Source organism: Hipposideros armiger, unplaced genomic scaffold, assembly GCF_001890085.2.
Source record: "Hipposideros armiger isolate ML-2016 unplaced genomic scaffold, ASM189008v1 scaffold_188, whole genome shotgun sequence".
NCBI classification, from domain to species: domain Eukaryota; kingdom Metazoa; phylum Chordata; class Mammalia; order Chiroptera; family Hipposideridae; genus Hipposideros; species Hipposideros armiger.
Genome location: NW_017731538.1, coordinates 2401999 through 2407737, shown reverse-complemented (window position 1 = coordinate 2407737; position 5739 = coordinate 2401999). Strand labels below are relative to the sequence as shown.

The window sequence follows — 5739 nt, the reverse complement described above, 5'->3', positions numbered from 1 at the left end:
AAAGCTTTCAAAACATCTGAGTTAGCTTGATATACAAAGACCCTGAATATATGAGAACTACATATTTTTATTTTTATTTTTTTAAAGATTTTATTGGGGAATTTGGGGAGGAGAACAGTGTTGGGGGATTGGGGAAGGGGACCAGCCAAGTTGTTGTTCTTCAGTCTTCATTGTGGAGGGCACCAGTCACCATCTGGCTTCCCGTTGGCAGCTTGTGGCCTCTAAGCTCAAGGTGCTGTGTTCAATCTTAGTTGCGTTGGGCGTAGCCACCATCCCATGCAGGACTCAAACCAGCAGCCCTGTTGTTATGAGCGCATGCTCTATCCACTGAGCCATCTAGGTGGCAACTCAGCTCAAGGTGCCAGTGCAGTCTTAGTTGTGGGGGGGTGTAGCCCACCATCGAACAGGCAATCTTGTTGTTATACCAGCTGAGCCATCCTGCCACCTGTTGGCAGCTCAGCAGCAGCTCAGCTCAGACGCAGCGTCACTGGCCCATGTGGGAATCGAACTGGCGGCATTGTTGGTTAGAACTTGTGCTCTTAAGCCAACTCTTAGCCAACTGAGCCACTCAGCTGGCCGAGAACTACATACTTTTTAAATGCTTGTACTTCCTGCTCTAATAATGTCTTCTTTAAATGGAATCCAGCATAAAAGGGATTGAAATATGTAAAGTCATGATGCAGATACTTTGGAGACAGTGAAATTAATCTGTACAACATGGAAAAAGATGTAGTGTGCACAGAAGTTCTGTAAGGATTCACTGAACCATCTGGGCTTCCATGGCTTGTGCTATCCGTTCTGGTGCTAATTTCCCAAAAGGTTATTCACCTGGAAACAAAGCGATTGTATCTGTTTGTCCCATGTTGGCAGGGCTTCTCATGTTTTAAAATGAACTATTCCATCAATTGGATCAATAAATTCATTCATATATCCTTCTGTTATCATTTGCGATGCTATCCTTTCTGCCTTAGCTGCAGGGATCTATCTCTAAAAGAGCTTCAAGTTCTTCAAAGGTAACATTATTATATAATTTGCTTGAGGACAATAAATTGTGTTCAATAACAGCTCTAAGATGCTAGAACCATTAGCTGTAGTTGCTTTTTGGTAAGACAGCAGCATGGCAGCAATTCATGAGGTTGATTTCCTCTGATGATCCTATCCAGGTACATTTTCTCTAGGATCCCATAAGCAGCAAGTTGCTGGCACCTTTCATCCTTATGAAGAGTAGCTAGCATTTGACAACACTGCTGTCCTGCTGAGGCTAAGATGGTACTGTGCAAAGCACGTTTTAAAGCGTCTGTCTTTCACTTTCATGCACTGTTGTCTTGTAAGAGCTCATTGTACATTTGTGCAGCTTCAGTGAATTTTCTTCTATAATCAAGAACATGTGAATGGCATACCTTATATTGTATCTGTAACTGTTAATTGGTTAGTTCATTCTGAAGCAATGATGCTCAATTTATGATCCTCTGCCTGGACTGGATCGTCGTCCTCTAGGCATAGCCTAGCAATCTTCAGGGAAGCCTCCAGTTTATAATCTACACTGGACTGTTTTTGTCCTGTTTCCAAAGGTATTCCCATCAACCCTTGGGCTGCATTCCCCCAATCGTCTTCTTTCTTATATATGGATGCAAGATGCTATCTTATGGAAGCAACCTGCTCCTCAAATGAAATACTCTAGGCTGGATGTTTTCCAAGGTGTAATAATAGATTTTTTTGGCTGTGCTATCATGCAGGTTAGGAAGATGTGTGCAGAAATCAGTTAGCAACTGTCGAGAGATCACGAGGCTGACATTCTCAATCACCATTGCTTCCACAAAAGCTTTCAAAGCTCGTAGTTGCTCTGTTCCAGATAACTGAATGGTTTTCTCCAGAATCTGACAATACTTGCCCACCAGATCTTTATGAGAGCAGCTTGAATTCATGAGTTGGGTCAAATCCTGTTGCATGGTTTCCACCATCTTTCTTCCCTATGTTTAACTTTTGAGGAAATGCCAGACTGTTTTCCAAAGCAGCAGCACCATTTTACATTCCTATCATCAGTGTATGAGGGTTTCAGTTTCTCTGCATCCTTGTCAACAATAATTATTATCTGTCTTTTGGATTATAGACATCCTAGTGGGTGTGAAGTGATATCTCATTGTAGTTTTGATTCTGCAGTTGAATCCATTCCTGTTTGGCCTGTCTTAGGTCATATGCCCATCTTTCAGCTAGTTACTGTGGTTAGTGGAGGTTGATAATCTTGAGTGAATAAGGGTGAACCCCTGGAGCTGGGGGTGAGTGTCAGTCACTCTCAAACTATGGAGGGGAAATTTGGAGATACTATTTGAAAAGGAGAAATAGATGCCTGGGAGGCAACTAACATGTTTTCTACAGGATGGGTTTGCATGCTTGGCTTCAGTGTTGGAATTGCCCAATCCATAGGATTGGAGTGGTGCAGCGTAGAAAGGAAAGAAAATCTTGGTCAGGACTCAGGCAGAGAAGCAGCTCAGCAAATAGGTTATTGAAATAGGTTCTACTGAAAATGGGTTTCTCCCTGAAAACTCTAGTCACCAAACATATAAGTGCTTACTAGCTTGTATTTATTATGGTAGCCTTTTCTTTTACTGGTCAAACTATCATCAGGCTCAGAACCCCCTGAGCACTCCTCTGCCAGATGCACAGTCACAGAATACTGAGGAATTCATTATAATTGTTTTATGACCTACTCATATATGATTCTCCCAGTCTAAATAGTTGTGGCTGATATAGCTATGTTGTTTTTTTTTTTTTGCTCAGAGAATAACCTACTTTCTTTTGGGTATTTTTGAGATTTGGTAAGCTTTTCTGATTATCATACCTACTTGAAAGGAGGGAAAGATTTTACATTGTACTTTTGCAGGGAAGGACCATAAGGAGGACTCTTTGGTCATCTTCTCAGTCCTGGAGAATTATGGGAAATTTCAGGGCTAGGCAGACACTCAGAGGCATTTGTGGGACGCATAATTGGCCCTTTCTCAGCTCTTCCTTGACATGGGTTCCTTTTTCTTTTCTCTTTCCCTTTTCTCCTTTTCACATCGATAATAATATCTGTCATTGAGGCTTTTCTGGCTACTACTGCTGTGTAACAAATGCCCTCCACCCCCCAAAAAATAGGTGTTTAAAACAACTTTTCACACTTAAAAAAGCAAAATGAACTAAATGCAAGGCCTGACCTGAGACTGGATCCTGAACTAGAGGGGGAAAAAATGCTCTAAAGTACATTATTGAATCAACTGACAAAATTGGAATATAAATGGTAGGTTACACAAAAGTATTCATATCAATGTTAAATTTGCTAAAGTTGATAAATGTACTGTGGTTACATGAGATAATATCCCTATTCTTAAGAAATACACATTGAAGCACTTAAGGGCAAAGGTCCATAATGTCTGTAACATCCTTAAATGACTAAAAAAAAATCATTTTTACTTATGAATTACATAAAAATTTATATATATGAGTTCTGACAATTAAGTTTGTGAACTTTGTTGCAATGATGTTGCTAACACTTTTTGATATCAGAGGGATTATTCATTATGAATTTGTAACAACTGGACAAACAGTTCACCAAGTTTACTACTTGGAAGTGCTGAAAAGCCTGTGTGAAAAAGTTAGATGACCTGAACTTTTCACCAACAATTCATGGCTCTTGCATCACGACAATGCACCAGCTCACACGGCACTGTATGTGAGGGAGTTATTAGCCAGTAAACAAATAACTGTATTGAACACCCTCCCTACTCACCTGATCTGGGCTCCAATGACTTCTTTCTTTACCCAAAGATAAAAGAAATATTGAAAGGAAGACATTTTTTATGACATTCAAGACATCAAGAGTAATATGACGATAGCTCTGATGGCCATTCCAGAAAGAGTTCCAAAATTGCTTTGAAGAGTGGACTAGGTGCTGGCGTCGGTCCATAGCTTCCCAAGGGGCATACTTTGAAGGTGATGGTAGTGATATTCAGCAATGAGGTATGTAGCACTTTTTCTAGGATGAGTCCGTGAACTTAATTATCTGATCTGTTATATGAAAGATAGAGAGAAACAGAGATAGAGAGGACAGAATAATAAAGCAAGTGGGGTAAAATGCTCACAATGGTTGAATTTGGGTAAAGGTGTATGGGTGTTCTTTATACTTTATACATAGAAATTATTCCCAAATAAAAAGTGTTAAAAAGTTTACTATTTTATTATGCTCATGATTTTGTGGGTCAGGAAGGGCTGGGCTGAGTAGCTCTTGCTTAGAATTTCTTAAGCAGTTGCAGTCAGTGTGATGTCAGCAAGGGCTATAGTCCTCTGAAGACTGAACAAGGCTGGGTGTCCAAGATGTCTCACATGGCTGGCAGCTGATGCTGGCAGTAGGCTAGGAGCTCAGCTGGACCTTTGACTAGCATGCTTACATGTGGCTTCTCTAGCATGGCAGTCTCAGGGTAGCCAAACTTCTTACTTTGTTTCTCCCAGAGCGAGAATCCCAAGAGAACAGGTGGAAGCTGTGTGGCCTCTTCTGACCTAGCCTTGGAAGTCATACAGCATCTCATCTGTTGCATGTTACTGGTTCCAAGAGAGTCACTAGGTTGTGTCCAAGATGATGCAGTCATGTTTCCAAAATGCCATAAGTGCTTACTATATGCCAGGCACTATTAGATGTATTAACTCATTTGATTCTTACTACAAAAACCCCTGAGGGTAGGTAAACTTACTCTCCTTATTTTAGAGAAGAGGAAACCAAGGCACAGAGGTTAAGTTAGTTCCCAACATCACACCATTATTGAAAGGTCTAGGATTTGAATCCAGTCTGGCCCCAGAGCCCATGGCCTTATCTACTGCCCTACACTGTCTCTACATAGAGCTGTGATTCGCGCTACATTTGGTTAAACTGCCATATGCATAATCACTATTCATTCACAATCTGTGGCATGCAAACTCTCCCAATGCATTCAAAATCATGTAACACAATTCTTATCTTCTCCGCTCTGGCTTTGGTATATGTGGTTTCCTTTTCCTGGAGTACTTTTCTTCCAATGATTTGGCTGTCTATATTATTTATTATTAAGGTCTTTTAGGAAGGCTTCCCTGATCACCCAACTCACAGGTGAGTGCTTCTCCTGTGGGCACACATGTCACCAGTGCTTAGTAGTTACAGGCCTTATTATGCCTTATCCTTGGCCTCATGTCCTCACTGTCTCTCGTGGGACTCTAAGTTCCCTGAGGGCAAGGATATTGTTTTGTTCACAAAAAGATTTACAGGACAGTGCCTGGTATGCAGTGTGTAAATACATACAAACTAATCTCTCACACCCACACTTCTCATACACAATTATCATATATTTCTCAACCATAAACACGTCACCAAGACACTCTGCTGACACATACAAAATCTGTCACATTCACTCTTGTCCACACATGCTCAACCACTGTGACTTATTCCCCAGTGCTCAGTCTCTGTCACATTCCTCACACAGTCAACCACAAGTTCATCACACACACAATTATTGTGACACAGCTCTAATCCTCCATCATTGTCACGTACTGTTTTTCACGCAATCACGGTCACCATCTGTACTCTTAACACAGGATATTTACTGTCCTACAAGTTGAGATAAGATGACAACAGCTTTATTTTTCACACATGCCTTCACATACTGTATTTTTCATCCACATAAATCCCTGACAATACCTGACATACACAATTATGGTCACATACTGTCTACTGTC

At 40.9% G+C, this 5739-nt stretch overlaps 1 pseudogene; it reads right to left on the bottom strand.

Moving 5' to 3' along the window:
* Positions 1-824: 824 nt before the first annotated feature.
* LOC109388268 (COP9 signalosome complex subunit 4-like) lies at positions 825-1961 on the bottom strand (annotated as a pseudogene).
* Positions 1962-5739: the final 3778 nt, after the last annotated feature.